At 49.6% G+C, this 16,780-nt stretch overlaps 1 protein-coding gene and 1 non-coding gene across 2 annotated transcripts in view; one reads left to right on the top strand and one right to left on the bottom strand.

Moving 5' to 3' along the window:
- Positions 1-16,780, top strand: part of KCNB1 (potassium voltage-gated channel subfamily B member 1) — a 110,497-nt gene that overhangs the window by 71,414 nt on the left and 22,303 nt on the right. The window lies entirely within an intron of this gene.
- On the bottom strand, positions 5,578-5,650 carry TRNAE-UUC (transfer RNA glutamic acid (anticodon UUC)). Its single transcript has one exon. It is a non-coding gene; the product is annotated as a tRNA-Glu (tRNA).

The following is a 16,780-nucleotide window of genomic DNA, read 5'->3' as shown; positions in this document are numbered from 1 at the left end:
TCTGTGGTGTTCTCAGTTCTCAGGACCCTGCGGCCCCAAGAACATTGAGGGAGGGAAACCAGAACATCGCTGTTCCGCTGGCCCGTCTGTGAGCCCTGGATCCCCCTGTCTGTGCTCTTGTTGTACCCTCTGCGTAAAATCCCCTTTCCCCTCCTTTTATTCTTTTTTTTTTTTTTTTTAATTTTTGGCCACACCCCACAGCATGTGGGACCTTGGTTCCCCCGCCAGGGATGGAACCAGTGCATTGGAAGGTGGAGTCTTAACTCCTGGGCCTCCAGGGAAGTCCCTCTGCCCCACTTCCCCTCTCAACTCTCACATATTCTCTCCACCCTTTTATGTTAAGCCCAGAAGCCGCCAAGAAACCTTCCTGGCTTTCCACTTAGAATAATAGGTACCATATTTTAAATGCCTATTAAGTGCCAGGCTCTGTAAAAAGTAATTTATCTTTCTGGTCTCATCTAATCTTTGGAGACAGAGATGACTGCTTCTGTTTTACTGATGAGCAAGTTAGGGTTGAAGGAGGTAAAGTCACGATCTTGAGGTCATGTGAGGGAAGCGGCAGAGGTGGCAGAAATTCAAACTATACTCTGTCATGTTTTACAGAGCAGCTTAGGTACTTCTGTGCCTAAGGGACTTTGGGCTCCTCAAGGGCATAGATTGAGTGTATTTAGTTTTTGCATCCCCAGAATCTGGCACAAGCCCTCCATACATGCTGGCTGGCTGGCTGGATAGATAGATGGATACGTAGGAAGATAGATGGATGGATACCTAGTAGATGGGTGGGTGGATTTGTGGATGGGTGGGTAGATGAATTATAGATGAACAAGTGGCTAAATGATGGATGGATGGATGGATGGATGGTGGATAAGTACATAGATGGGTAGATGGAAGGAAGGAAGGATGGGTGAGGTGGATGAAGTAGAAAAAGACAAGAAAGGTGTGAGAGATAGACAATTTCCACATGAGAAAGTGCTCTTGCACATTAAGTCATTGGTGATGCTCCCCAATGATTAAGGATCATTGATCAAGGATGTTCCCCAAGGATCAAGCAGTTCAGAGGCCAACTCCTTTCAAAGAAGACTGGAAACAGATCCACCATTTATTCAGCACCATTATGGATCAGGCACCATCCTAAGAACCTTATGTGCATTAATCAATCCTCACAAAAGCCCTATGAAGAGAGTACTATTCTTATTTCTCAGATGAGAAATCAAACCACTTAACACAGGAGTGAGACCCCTGTGGACCCTCATAGCACTGCCTGCTGGTGGGATGTGAATCCGAAGCTACAGTAATTCCAAGGTGGCACAGAGGTAAAGAATCTGCCTGCCAATGCTGGGGACACGGGTTCAATATCTGGGTTGCAAAGATCCCCTGGAGTAGGAAATGGCAACCCACTCCAGAATTCTTGCCTGGAAAATCCCATAGACAGAGGAGCCTGGCGGGCTACAGGCCATGGGGCGGCAAAGAGTCAAACAGGACGGAGCATGCAAGCATCATCTCAACTCTGAAAGGTTTTCTGACCCCAGGGCCTTTGAACTTACTGGTCTCTGCTTGGGGCCATCTGCCCCAGGCTCCTTCTCACAGTCAGATCTTAGCTCAAACATTTCCTCTTCGAAAGGCCGTTATCAACCACCTTACTCAGCAGCCCCCCAACTATTCTAAGAATTACTTAGGGACAATACAGATTTGGCTGCTGTGGTAGAGACCCAAATAGATGTGGCTTATGCAATATCAAATATGTTTCTTCTCTTTCTCAGTAAGGAGAGGTCACTGGTTCTTGAAATGCGATATATACATCTGAGGTGTATGGGGCCCCCACAAAGCGGGCGGGTGCAGTGGTCGAGAGAGGGCTCTGAACCCAGCTCTGCCTGAATCCAAATCTCACCACCACCTCTCACGACTGAGGTCAGGTGGACCTGGCACAAGGATCTTAGCCTCTCTGAGCTTGTATTTCCGATCTGAAAATTCAGCTGTTAATAACATCCTATTTCATAACGATCCCAGGAATGGATACACACAAAATGTCCAGAGCAGGGTCAGCAAGCCAGGGCCTACTGGCCAAGTCTAGCCCACCAACTGTTTTCGTATGGCCTGCAAGCTACAAGTGGTTCTTACATGTTTCACTCACTGAAAAATATCAAAGAAGAAATCTCAATTCAGAGAATATGAAAATTATGTGAAATTCAAATTTTACTGTCCCATAAAGTTTTATTGGAACACAGCTCATTTGTTTCTGTTCGTTTCTGGCTGCCTTCATGCAAAAGATGCTGCTTCCCTGGTGGCTCAGATGGTAAAGAATCTGCCTGCAATGCAGGAGACCTACCTGGGTTTGGTCCCTGGGTTGGAAAGATCCTCTGGAGAAGGAAATGGCAACCTACTCCAGCATTCTTGCCTGGGAAATCCCATGGACAGAGGAGCCTGGTGGGCTACAGCCCACGGGGTCACAAAGAGTCAGACACGACTGAGTGACTAACACTTTCACTTGTACCAAGTGCAGAGTGCAGCGGTTGCGACAGGCTGTGTGACCCACGATGTCTGGCCCTTTACAGAGAAAGTTTGCCGGAGCCTCGTCTAGAGAGCGTTGCCTGGTACACAACAAACCTCAGATGGTGTTAACTCACTGAGGCCCTTGGGACGCTGCTATGGCGCAGGGGCCAGACTGGGTTTATTAAGTACCAATTGTGGGCTGCGCCCTGGGCTAGGAACATTATGTGGACAAATCTCATCTCAGCACGTGGAATTAGGTGTGACTATGTCCATTTTATGTGGAGAAGGCAATGGCACCCCACTCCAGTACTCTTGCCTAGAAAATCCTATGAACGGAGGAGCCTGGTGGGCTGTAGTCCATGGGGTCGCTGAGGGTCGGACACGACTTCGAAACTTCACTTTCACTTTTCACTTTCATGCATTGGAGAAGGAAATGGCAACCCACTCCAGTGTTCTTGCCTGGAGAATCCCAGGGACGGGGGAGCCTGGTGGGCTGCCGTCTCTGGGGTCCCACAGAGTCGGACACGACTAAAGCGACTTAGCAGCAGTAGCAGCATGTCCATTTTATAGATGAAGAAACTGAGGCTCGAAGAGGTGATGGCACTTGCCCGAGATCACCCAGCTGGATAAGTAGCAGAGCTGAGATTTAAAGTCAGGGTCTTCTGGTTCCACTGACTGCCCCCTTCCCTTCCCCTCCATATACACACCACCCATCCCACTGCCTGAGATGGCTCTGCAAAAATGCCAGCCACTGTTTCTCCAAGGCCTGGCAATGGAATCATCTGGAAGAGTTCGCTGAAAGTGCAGGTTCCTGGGATTTCCCTGCTGGTCCAGTGGCCAAGTGGAGAAGGCAATGGCACCCCACTCCAGTACTCTTGCAGGGAAAATCCCATGGACGCAGGAGCCTGGTAGGCTGTAGTCCATGGGGTCGCTAAGAGTCAGACACGACTGAGCGACTTCCCTTTCACTTCTCACCTTCATGCATTGGAGAAGGAAATGGCAACCCACTCCAGTGTTCTTGCCTGGAGAATCCCAGGGACGGGAGAGCCTGGTGGGCTTCCGTCTATGGGGTCGCACAGAGTCGGACACGACTAAAGCGACTTAGCAGCAGCAGCAGCAGCCAGTGGCCAAGACTGCACTCCCAAGGCAGAGGGCCTGGGTTTGATCCCACCTGCTGCAACTAAGACCTGATACAGCCCAATAAATCCTTTAAAAAAAAAACAAAGGCGATCCCTGAGCCCTACCGCAGACCTCCTGAATCAGCCTCTGTAGGGGGGACCAGGGATGCTTCGCCAGCAAGAGTTCCCAGAGGATTCCAGTGTCAGAGGGGTGGTCGGCGGGAGGAGCTCCCCATGGGCTGCAGCTGGCAGAGGGTGGGGATCTTCCCAAGGAAGGCTGAGCTGAGGAAGAGTTGGACAGGTAAGGGGAAAGCAAGGGGTGGCCTAGGCAGGGCAGCCTGCCCACGTGGAGTCGAGGAGGCACTGTTGAGGCTGGTCTCCACGAGCTCTGGAACTCCGGGGAGTTCTCCTACCCGGAGCTCTCCTACTGGGAAGATCTTCCTTTCCTCTGGGATTTTAGGAAGAAACTGGAAGCTCCTCACTCCAGCCTCCAAAACCCCATGTGATCTGCCTTTCCGTCATCATCTCCGACCTTCCTTTCCTCACTTCTTCCACCCTGGCCTCCTCTCTGGTCCTGAAACATACCTTGTTCCTGTCTCAGGGCCTTTGTACTTTCTGCTTCCTCTATCTTGCTCATCCTCAGACTTCAGCGCAACAGCCACCTCCGAGGGGCCTTTCCCGACCAGCTGCCTTCTCCCTCATAGGCATCTCTCCCCACAATCACGTCCCTGCTGTTATTTATCTGTTTATTGGCTCCTCCTCTCTCCTGGGGCTTCCCAGGTGGCTCAGTGGTGAAGAATCTGCCAATGCAGGAGAGGCAGGTTCGATCCCCGGGTCAGGAAGTTCCCCTGGAGGATAAAAATGGCAACCTATTCCAGTGTTCTTGCCAGAAGAATCCCACGGACAGGGGAGCCTGGCGGGCTATGGTCCGTGGGTTCGCAGAGTCAGACACGACTGAGCGACTGAGTACACACACACCTCTCTCCTGAGAAATGACTTCCTGCTTCCTTCACGGCTGTGCTCCTCAGAGCCCAGCACAGTGCCTAGAACTCAGAAATTATTCAGTACCTGGTGACCAAATGAACGAAAAATGTGAAACATGCCCCAGAGAAGGGCTGAGCCAAACTTCTAGGCTCTTCTCCTGGTGAAGTACTCAGCACCCAGGGGGTGGCCGGCTAAGGTTTGAGATGAGAGCTCTGTGGCATGAAAGTGGGTGGAGAGGGCCTTCCCTGGCGGTCCAGTGGCTAAGACCCCGCGCTCCCAATGCCAGGGGCCCACGTTCATCCCTTATCGGGGAACTGGATCCTTCATGCCACAACTGAGACCCAGTGAGGCCAGATAAATACTAAAAGAAAAAAAAAGTTGGGGAGATTTCCTGAAAGAGAAAACAAGGCAGCTGAAAGGGCCCTTTCCTTCCTCTTACCCCTTGGAGAGGAAGACATGCTGTTGCCTTCTGGAAATCTCCAGTCATCTCGCTGCCTCCACAGACCCGGGAGCTACCCCAGCTCCCTTCACTGAATAAGCCCTGGACCAGCCCTCCACAGGCACGCTCCCGTTAGATCCCACCACTCAACGAGTGACGAAGGGTCCCTGCGCCCATTTCACAGATGGAGAAACAGATTTGGAGAGGGAAAGGAATTTGTCCTGGGTCCAGGGTGAAACCCAAACACTGGAACTCAGCCCTCTCTCTAAAGCCCCTTTTCTTGGCCCCCATGTTGCCTGCCACTCAACCCCACCATCCATGCCACTTCTGCATACTCCCCTAAAGCGCCACTGTCAGACAGTCCCTCTGCAATCTAACTCAAAGTCAGGAGAAAGTCCCTCTGCAATCTAACTCAAAGCCAGGAGACAGGCAGCTTTGTTTCTGTTTCACCTGCAAATTTAGGGCTCAGTTTCCACCAGAAAGGCATAGAGAGGTGAAATATTTATTTGGCTGCGCTGCGTCTTAATTGCGGCATGTGGGATCTAGTTCCCTGACCAGGGATCGAACCTGGGCCCTCTGAATTGAAAGTACAGAGTCTTAGCCACTGGACCACCAGGGAAGACCTCTGCCTCAAGGTTTGAACCAGAGAAGTCAAAGAGTGAGCAGGAGAGGCAGGCCACGCTCCCAGTTTTATTCCCAGTCACAAAATTAGGCTGGCTCTGAAGGTCATTCATTGTACATATGGGGAGGGTGAGGCCCAAAGATGGGAAAGACTTGCTGAGGTCACACGTGGCAGAGTTGGACCCAGAACCAGACTCAGTTTCCCCAGCCATAAAATGGGTTAGACTGGGTGGGATGGGGAGCCTGGCAAATGTTCTCTCCCAGGCCTCAAGCTGTGCCTCCTGTAGGAAGTCTTTCCTCCTGCTCCCAGGTGGACTCAGTTTCTCCCAGGCAGTGGGCTCTCCCCCCTCCCCTGGACCCTCTCACTCTGCTTTGCAATAAGTTGTGTGTCTGTCCCTCTGCTACTAAACAGGAAGGAGGGTTGGGTCTTACTTGCTCTTGCAGACCTGGTGTCTCGTCCAGAGTTGATCACCTTTAGTTAAAATGTATGCATTTTTATTTAGGTGTATATGCAGTATCAGAGAAGGCAATGGCAGCCCACTCCAGTACTCTTGCCTGGAAAATCCCATGGATGGAGGAGCCTGGTGGGCTGCAGTCCATGGGGTCGCTAAGAGTCGGACACGACTGAGCGACTTCACTTTCACTTTTCACTTTCATGCATTGGAGAAAGAAATGGCAACCCACTCCAGTGTTCTTGCCTGGAGAATCCCAGGGACGGGGGAGCCTGGTGGGCTGCCATCTATGGGGTCGCACAGAGTGAGACACGACTGAAGCGACTTAGCAGCAGCATATGCAGCATACCAGCCCTTCATTCATTCAACCGGCGACCCCCGAGCATCAGGCACCACAGTGCTAGGAGTTGGAAGTTTGGCGATGGACACAATGAACACGGTAGACTGGGCTCCACTGCACAGAGCTCCTAGCAGAGTGGTGGAGATGGGCATTGCACCTCATCCTGCAAACATTCAAACTCACGTTGGCGGGGCCAGGAAGAGAGTGAGGTGCCAGGGCGTAAAATTTAAGATGTGAACTCTCGAGGTGGTAGTGTATGCCCCCTCCTCAGCCTGGCCCTGAAAGCACGAGCAGAGAGACGAGCCCTCATCAGGGAGGCAGGAGAGGGTCATGGAAGGCAGCCCTGAGAAGGGAAGATGTATAAACACACACGTCACTCAGGGTAATTGTTCTCCACTCCCTAACCAATCCAAGCCCCTTTTATATGACAAATATTCTGTGAACTCCTCACCACTATGAAAGTCATAGATAATATACTTGACTTGGTCGGGAAGATCCCCTTGAGAAGGAAATGGTAACCCATTCCAGTATTCTTGCCTGGAAAATCCAGTGGACTGAGGAGCCTGGCAGGCTACAGTCCCTGGGGTCAAAAAGAGTCGAACACGACTGAGCGACTTCCCTTTTCCCTTTTCCCTAGCAGTCCAGTGTGTTAAGACTTCGAACTTCCACTGCAGGGGGCACTCCCAAGGGTTTGATCTTTGGTTGGGGAACTAAGATTCCACGTGCTGCACAGTCAAAAGAAAAAAAAGAAGTAGATACTAGTCTTTGCCTAGGTACATAACTCATCCCCCAGCCAAATCAATACACGTAATGCCCTAACTTTAGCAGAAAGAATTACAAGGAAAATAATTTATATTAAACTTGTATGCATTTCAGTACACAAATGCCTGGTCACGACGATGACTCCAGAAAACACGATGAAGCGTCAGGTGCGTACCCTATACATAGACGCGCTGCAAGTGCAACAGAGGGAAAAACGAGCCGCAGGTGTGCTGGCAGCCCACATACCACGAGCGGCGCTGCCATCAGTCATGCGGTTTTTCCAGTGTCGTGAGTAACTCTCAGTGAAGTTCTGAACAGATGAAAAGACAGTTCTACAGCTGTTTCAGTCAATGGTTGCATTTCTGGAAAATTCGGGCTATGTTAAACCTTGGCACTGGTGGGAGATTTTGATGTGTTTAGATGTAAAATGGAGTCAGAGCCTAGGTTCGAGAAATCGTAAGCAGCCCTGTTTTGTGCGGTTCAGGCCACCCAGCGTACCAGCCTCTGCCCCCTGGGTGCCCAAGTGCCCCCCCAACTATCCTCAGGACAGCCCCACACTTTTCCAGGCCTTCTGGGCAGAATCACTGGAGCCAGCCTCCCGCTTATAGCCAGTGTCCAAACTGAAGGCCACTCTGTTATCTACTGGTCCTTCTATTCTCAACCTAATGGCTTGTTGACGCTTTATTTACATTATCAGGGGCCTGGCACGCCCCCACAGCAGCTTTTTTTTTTTTTTTTCCCAATTTGTGCACAACCTTGGCAATTAGCCTTGTAAGTAAAGGAGACATCAGCAGAAATTTCCTCCTGACCGATCTGAACCAGCCTTGTTCCCAAGAAGTCAGCAGCCCCTGGCTGACTCCACTGTGAATTCTCAGCTGCTCCAGACCAGCCCTGTGGACAATAACCAGCTCCCCTGTGCGCTCACAACCAGAAATGGCAGCTCATGAGGTCTGGAACCCCTGCTGTTGTTTTTTAGAACCAGAACCATAATGAGTGCTTCTATGAGCTAAAGCCTTTTTTAAAAAAAATAATTTTGTTGATTTATTTTTTTGGCTGTGCTGGGTCTTAGTTGTGGTATGTGAGATCTTCAGTCTTCATTGAAGTACGTAGTATCTTTAGTTGCGGCGAGTGCGATCCAGCTAGCTCATCAGGGATCGAGCCCGGACCCCCTGCATTGGGAGTGATAGCCACTGGACCACCAGGGAAGTCCTTATGAGCCAAAGACTTAACTCCAACAGACTTTCTTACCCAAGCAGCTAATGCATAACTGGGTTTCTCTTCCTTGAGAAGGAAGAGACAGAAAAAGAAAATTTCTTTTATTTCCTCCTTCATCCTTTCACCTTTCCCTAACAAGCCCCCGCCCCCACCCCCCCCCACCCCACAATTAGACATGCACCTCCTGGTCTCCAAGAGGGAGATCTTATCCAGAATAAAGTACTTCACTTCTTGCCTTTAGAATTTCCAGATTTTAAGTCCTCCCAATTGAAAGCTAGGGATCTTTTAAGAGTAAAGGATGATGATTCATGATTCATCTTTTATAATTATCCTTGGAACCAAACCCATGAGGCATGCAGACCTACTGTGTGTTGTTTCTACTCATCCTCACCACCTCCAGGATAGACCTTTCTCATCCCCGTGTTGCTGATGAGGAAACAGAAGTTCAGAGAGGGCTGTGACTCGCCCAGGGTCACACAGAAGGTCCGCTGCAAAGCCGGAATTCATCCCGGATCCACTGTTCTCAGAGCCCACCCTTGTTACAGTCACCCTGCTGCAGAGTCCTTTTCCTTCTCCCAGGGTAGAAATAGCTGTTTACTCTATTTTCTATGAACAGGTTTCCAATGAAGCCTCCAGAATGTGTGTGATCAAGCCAGCGAATTCAAAAATACAGCTCTTATTACGGAGCTTAGTATTAGCCAGCCACCCACCCGCCTGGCTCTAATTAAAGGCCTGTCTGTCTTCGGCTTACAAATCTCGGCTTTCTGGGGCTTATAATTTAACCAGTTGCAATTCAAGCCCCAGAGAGTTGCTGGTAGAAGACTGGCCTCTCCACTCCCCATCTTACTGAGGCTAGTGATAGAGAGACAGGGTACCATTAATATGGCCTTGGGTTCGAACCCTGACTCGGCAGCTCAGGGGTGGGGCTCAGGTAAGGCCAGCAAGTCCAGAATCGATATTATTGATTTTTTCTTTTCTTTCAGACTCCAAGATGGCTCAACATGGCAGATCCTGTCTTTATAATAGATATAGATATTTTTGTTTGTCATGCATTTTTTTTTTGCATTAAGTATGATTTTCTAAAATAGTGCCCTAAAATATTATATATCTTGATTTCTGAGTTTTGGGAGACTTCAGTTTTGCACCCTTAAATTTTTTCACTCTAGTCTTGGCCCTGGTGCCACTTCATATAACCTTTGTCAATTTATAATAGATATAGATATTTTTGTTTGTCATGCATTTTTTTTTGCATTAAGTATGATTTTCTAAAATAGTGCCCTAAAATATTATATATCTTGATTTCTGAGTTTTGGGAGACTTCAGTTTTGCACCCTTAAATTTTTTCACTCTAGTCTTGGCCCTGGTGCCACTTCATATAACCTTTGTCAAGTTACCACCCACTCGCCTCCAAGCTGCAGTTTTCCCACCTATAAAGTGACGTTACTAATAGGACCTACCTCATTGTGTGGCTGGATCTCAATCCCTGGCATACAGCTGGCACACAATAATAGCTGCCAGTGTGGGGGAAGAGAGAAACTGGCATTGGCATTTGGGGTGGGATGAGACTTTGATGCAAGACTGTGCATCACAGGGCTTCTCCCATCCTGAGCTCCCACCCACTGAATACCAACCCCACATGTGACGATCAGAAATGCCTGCCACCCGCAGTTTTCCCATTGCCTCCCAGAGGACAGTGCCACCACCACCAGGCTAGGTCACCGTCTTGGAGTCACACAGACCTGGGCTCAAATCCAGGTTGTCATTTAGCTGTGTGACCTTGGGCAAGCTCCTTAACCTCTCTGAGCCTCTCGTTTTTTTTTTTTTTCTCTTTCATTGGCAAAATAACACCAGTATCTCATAGGGGTGATTTGAGTGTTTGACTATCCAATTTGTGGTAGTTGCTGCTGTTATGATCATGTCATTTGTATTCAAAGCAGTAAGCTCTTCTTGGAGCAAAGCTCTCTTGTGGCAGTTTGTGGGGGAGGAGGGAACCAGCTACCAGATGAAGTTGTGAAGGAAGAAGCAGATCTAGCCTGCTAATGTGTATTGTTTAAATTGAACTGTATTTACATATTTTAATTAGCTGCCAGCATTAACAATTTGGAAGATTTCATGGGGAAAAACTAGACTTGTTTATTTGTTTGCTTCTCTTAAGAAGTCGGAAAATGAAAAAAAAAAAAAAAAGAAGTCAGAAAATGAGGCTGCCTTTGGACCACCTCTTTTCCCTCCAGGAGCTGGTGAGAGGGGCCTGAGCATCCCTTGCTGCTCCGGGAATTTTACATCCAGCCGGCTGGAGCTGTTTGTACTTTCTGCCTGGGTCTCGTAGGCCACCCTGTTTGCAACCCCTGGGAGGGGGAAGGACGGAGCCCTCCTTAGGAAACTGGAAGGACGGGTTCTAAAAGGAAGCAAAGGAGTGGGTCTGGGTTGTCAGGGAAGATAAGAAGCCCTGGCGGAATTCGGAGTGCCTCAAAAGTGGCTGAGAGAATCAGGTTTTATTTGTTCAATCTTGCAAGCTCATCGCAAATTGCTAAGAGCGAGGAAAATGTTAACATTCTAGGGATGGAGGCTGAGAAGAGGCATAGCGAGAACAAAAACCTGGACCCTGGAATCCTCCTAAATTGCCCAAGGAAAGTGGGCAGAGGCTGGGACCAATCAGATAGGGGATGGAGCACCAGGTCAGGAGACCCCTAATCTAGTCCTGCCCTGCCGCGGACTGGCCTGGAGACCTGGGTCAGTCACTCCCCTCTTTGGGCTGATCCTAGACTCTTACCCTAGAACGAGTAAAAGGGAAGCATTGAACCAAGGAGGGGCCTTCAGGCTCTGAAATTTGAGGTCATCTTCTTCATTACACTCATCATCATCCCAGTACACAGTAGGCGCTTAAGCAGCATTGTACTGTTTTTCCACACAGGTGCACGGAGCTGTGAGGCAATTTTGCCTCATCCAGGGCTGTATTCTCTGAAGGCAGGGCTTAACAGTTCTAGGAACAGCCGGAGAAAGGAGCTGTGTTTATAATCGCTGCCTGGGCTGTGGGCTGGAACTCTAGGGAAGATTCCAAACACAGGCAAGCAAAAAAAAAAGGGGGGGTTAAATGAGAGCTGGGGTCCCTTGGAGGGCTGAGGGCTCAGGAGACAGACTGTAGGGACCGGGTAAGGGAGCCTGGTCCTGAGCAACCACTGGTCCGGCTCAACTGTGATCTCTCTGAGGAGGGAATCGAGTGGTGAGTACCTTACCCATGGCAGCTGCCATAGGGCCTGACATGCTTGAGGGATGCATGAATAATTGATGAAAAGAAAGATGGAGACAAAGATGAATATAGGAAAGGAGAGAGAGGAAGGGATGGATGGATGGATGGATGGTAGAAGACTAAAGGATATTGGATGCTGCATAAGTGGATAGAAGATGGATGAATTTTAAAATGCAGAATGAGTGGAAGGAGGAAAGAATGAAGGGAGGGAGGGAAGGTAAGGAAGAGAGAAAAGGAAAGTAGAGGAACTGACAGGTGGAAAACTGGGTGGATGAATGAACAGGTAGACAGTAGGGCAGTGAGAGGGAGGAAGATGAACCATATCCAGTTGGATGGATGGATGGGTGAGTGGACACCTAAGTGTAAACTGGTAAGTGGCTGGCTGGCTGGATGAACGTAAGAATGGAGAATGGGTGAAATGGAGGAATTAGGTGTGTGGTAGGTGAATGAATGGATAGAAAATGGAGTGGATAGATGAAAGGGTGGAAGAAAGGAGGCTTAGGTCTGCCTCTGAAAAACAATCCACTAATAAGCATTTATTGCGCCCCCACTGTGTGCCTAGCCCCATTCTAGGCACTGTACAGACAGAGAAATAAGGTCAGGCTCCTTCCCCACCTGACTTCCATATTCCAGAACCGCCTCCCCCACACACAAGGAATTCACTGTCCAGTTGGGGAGAAATATTCAGAGGCTGAGTCCGTTGGCTAAGACAGCTCAGGTAATAGCTACAATCCCCAGCAGTCCATCAAGTCAGCCTGCAAACCGGGCTCTTCCACTGCAGTCTCAGAACCCTGAGTAGGAGCGGAAGATCCTGGCCAGGCTTCTTGTGTGGGCTGCGAGGAAGCTTTCTGAAATGTCTCCCTGACTGGCAGCTCGGTGAGGGCAGGAACCACGTCTGTGCTCACCGCTGCATCCCACCCTCACACAGAATGTGTGAGGCCCACCCTCACACAGAATGCAGTCAATGGCGTTTCTTCCATAAATGAATGAATAGGTGAGGGAATGAATGAATGGAAGCCTAGTAGCCTGTCCTATGGCAGGAGGCAGACTCCATCACCTTTGCAAACCTCAGTGCCCTTGCACCTGCCATGGATTTCCCTGGTGGGCCAGTGGCTAAGACTCCAAGCTCCCCAATGCAGGGGGTCTGGGTTCAATCCCTGGTTGGGGAACTAGATCCCACATGCAGCAACTAAGAGTTCACATGCTGCGAGGAAGGTCGAAGATCCTGAGAACTGCAACTGAGATCCGGTGCAGCCATATAAATGAATAAATAAATATTTTTAGAAGGAAAATGCTTTGTAAACTAGGTAGAGGTTTACAGATGGAAAGTGTGACATTAATAGAGGCAATAGTAGTAACATTAGCATCTATCATAGGAGCAATAATGGCCCCAGAAGTGATTATGTTGGTGGTGGTGATGATGGCGTTATTACTGGCAGTGGTAATAGAAGTATTAATGAAGGCAGTGATTTTATTGATGATGACAGTGGTGGTTATTTTCTTGGTGATAGGAAGGACAGAACTATCAGTAGCTGGGGAAAAGAGAAGGGAGGACGTTCTAGGAGGAAAAAAATATTCTGAGTTCAGTTGCAAGTGACAGAAATCCAATTCAAACTGGCTTATGCTCGAAAAGAAGGGGAGGGATGATTTATTGGCTCAAGCAACTGGAAAGTCCAGAAGTAGCTCTGGCTTCTAGCCCAGATAAACAGGCCCTCGAACCATATTGTGAGGACTTGTCACTGCAACTTAGTCTCTCTCCATCTTTGGTCTCTGCCTTCCCGTGGGTGAGCTTCATTCTCAGGCAAGCTCTCTGGGTTTCCTGGCCTCCCATATCCCAGCTAGACATTCCCCTTCAAAAGAGAACTGCTCCTCTCCAGTCCCAGGAGCTATCCAAAGTCCCAGGGCTTGCTTTCACTGGCCCATTTTGTATCACATGTCCATCACGCAGCCGATCACTGTGTCTAGGAGGGTTGGAATATGCCGACTGGACCAGCCCAGGTCGTATGGCCACTCCTAGAACGGGAGGTGGATAGGTGGCAACAGGGAAGGAGGAAAGAGATGTACATGGCAGGAAACCAGTGGGTGGCCTTCAGAGGCAGTGCCCGGCAGGTGACAGAGGTCAGAGGGCCTGGTGCTTGGTAGGTGCTCAGCAATTAATTTTTATCCTCCCTGTGCTCTGGGGATAGGTAACAACTCTTAAGTTGGATGACAGAGCAGAGCTGGGTTCACATCCTGGCTCTGCTATATGCTAGCTGTGTGACCTTGGGCAAAGTAACTTCTCTGTGGCTCAATTTTCTCATCCATAAAATGAGATGACAAGAATGGATCATTTTGAGTGTTAAACAACTTATTGCTTAGAGCAGGGCCTGGCACATAGTAAGTACTGAATAAATAGAAGTAATGTTGCCAATTTATATAACTTATGGGGGTTAAAATCTCTTCTCTCTGACTGGACACTCGTCTCCTGGATCTTCCTACAGCTGTATCCTTCTCCTTCAGGTCTCAGTTCAGATGTCACCTCCTTCAGGAAGCCCTCCCTGACCACCACAGCTAACAATATCCTCTCCACACCTGGTCACTCTCTATTCCATTAACCCATTTTCTTTGTAGTATCTGAAGTGACCTTGTTAATTTATGTTTTCCCATTTAATATCTGTTCCCCACACCCAACTGTCAGAGACTTGAAGACAAAGTCTGTGTTGGTCACTGCTGTGTCCTGAGAATCTCAAACAGGGCCAGGCACATAGCTTTGGCTCCATAAATGTTTGCTGAGGGGAATTCCCTGGTGGTCCAGTGGTTGAGACTTCACCTTCCAATGCAGAGGGTATGGGTTCAGTCCCTGGTCGGGGAGCTAAGATTCCCCCCATGCCTCTCAGCCAAAAATATCAAACCATAAAACAGAAACAATATTGTAACAAATTCGATAAAGACTTTAAAAATGGGTCACATCAAAAAAAGAAAGAAAAAATCTAAAAAAAAAACATTTGCCAGATGAATGAATGGATTCCTCTTTTTTCCCTGACACAGTGTCTTTGTACAGTATTTCCCGCATCAGGGCGGACTCTGGGATAGAGATGCGGTCATGGGGGAGCGGTGCAGAGCCACACTCCCCACAATGGCCGGGGTGGAGCGGTGCGGGGCGGGGGGGGGGCCTGGATGAGCCTGTCACCCTCTGCCTTCAGAGAAGTGTTCGCTTTAGTCTCTGTCCCTGGCTGTGTGCAGGGTCGCAGCTCTGGGGGGCCTCGTGGGGCCAGGGTGTCCACCTTGACTTGGGTCAGCCCAGCCAAGGTCAGGCTAAAGCCAGAAGGCTAGGACGCTCGGATTACACATCCTTACATGTCCGGCTGCTTAGCGGGGATTAGTGCAGACACCACGCCTACCTGTCCTGTCCAGGACCGAGACAGGGGCCCAGGAGGGTGGGTCACAGGCTACCTCTGTGTCCCCACCCTTTAGACCCATCCTGGCCTGGGGAAGCTTCAAGACCCAGCAGACACTGGGCCAGGGCTGGCAGACAGCATGCCTTTATTTTCCGAGCTTCTTCATTGCCATTTGCTGAACGTCTCCTGTGTTCCAGGCCTGAACCCAGCACTTGATAGTTTCTCATTTGGTCCTTCAGGATGGCAGACTGGGTGGGGGAACTTCCCTGGTGATCCCGTGGTTAAGGATTCTAGCTTCCATTCCAGGGGCACAGGTTCAATCTCTGGTCAGGGAACTAAGATCCTACATGCCATGCAGCCAAAAAATGAATTAAAAAAGCAAAAGATGGCTTTAAAAAAAAATGTGGTTGCTCAATAAATAGTCATGGAACACCTACTGTGTGCCTGGCACAGGTCTCAGCAGTGGGGACACAGAAGCGATAAAGGTGGTTGCTGTATTCTTGGAGCTTTTAAAAGGCAGGACAGACAGTCAGTGAGGAAATGAAGATTGTTTTTAAATGCACTTCAGCTCCTAAAGCAAGGGATGGAGGAGAGGAAGGGAAGCCGTGGGTCAGCAGGTGAGACCCCCCGCCTTATCCTCGCTCTGGTCTCAGGAAGGTGATTTGTGCCCCGAAATCCTTTGTTGGTTGGGAGGAGCATCGTTGTCTAGAAGAGAGTTAAACGTGCCCCTCTGCCCATGGAATTCTCCAGGCAAGAATCCTGGAGTGGGTTGCCCACTCCTTCCTGCAAGGGATCTTCCTGACCCAGGGATCGGACCCAAGTCTCCTGCATTGCAGGCGATTCTTTACCGCCACAGAAGCCCGAATGTGAATCATTGTCCCATAAGCATGGGCTGAATGACTGAGTGACTATTCTGCTGTTGCTCAAAAGCCCTCCATGGCTCCTCATTGCCTGCAGGCTCCCCTGCAGGCCCCGCAGCCAGTCTTCACAGCCCCCAGTCCTCCTCTGGCCTCACCGGCGTGTTCCTCCCTGTTCTCGCCTTCTCAGAAGTGGCTGCCACCCGCTTGCTGGTTGCTCAGGACAGAACCCAGATTCCTCCTTGAGTCTTCTTTCCCTCACCTCACACGTCTGAGCCGTCGGCAATTTGGTTTGTTTCACCTTCAAAATATGCCTTGAATCTGTTTTCTGGATTCTCAACAGCCACCACCGTCTCTCTCCCGGACGCCTGCCGGGTCCTGTCACTTAGATTCTTGCTTCCATGTCAGTCTCCCCACAGACTGTTTACCAAATGCAGCTGGAGGGTCTTAAAAACCTGCGTGACACCGTGCCACTAGCTTGCTGAGAAGCCCTCTGCGGCTTATGTGGTTCTCAGAATCTAAACATCCTATCAAGTCGTCAAGGCTTTCTTCACTTCTCTCTAGGACCTCATCTCCGACACCCCTGCCTTCCTCCCAGTTCTGGGTGCATAGCTCGCCTTTCTCTTCCTCTTACAGTCTGTTCCCTGACTCAGGGCCTTTGCACTTCCTGTTCTCTCTCCCTGGGACACCTTGTCCGCACGTCTTCCCATGCCCAGCTCCTTTGCATCCCTCAGATCTGCCCCCAAATGTCAGCCCTTCAGAGAGGCCCTCCCTGGCCTCTCACACTAAAGTAGTCACTCCTCCCCTCCCTATTTTTTTAAATCTCGTTACTTTGTTCTATTGGCAGGATGTGGAGTGGAGAATGGTGGTGGGGAGGG

This window comes from Bos taurus, chromosome 13 (assembly GCF_002263795.3).
Source record: "Bos taurus isolate L1 Dominette 01449 registration number 42190680 breed Hereford chromosome 13, ARS-UCD2.0, whole genome shotgun sequence".
Classification (NCBI taxonomy): Eukaryota; Metazoa; Chordata; class Mammalia; order Artiodactyla; family Bovidae; genus Bos; species Bos taurus.
Note: the sequence above shows the minus strand (reverse complement) of the source record. Positions and strands in the feature narration are given on the sequence as shown.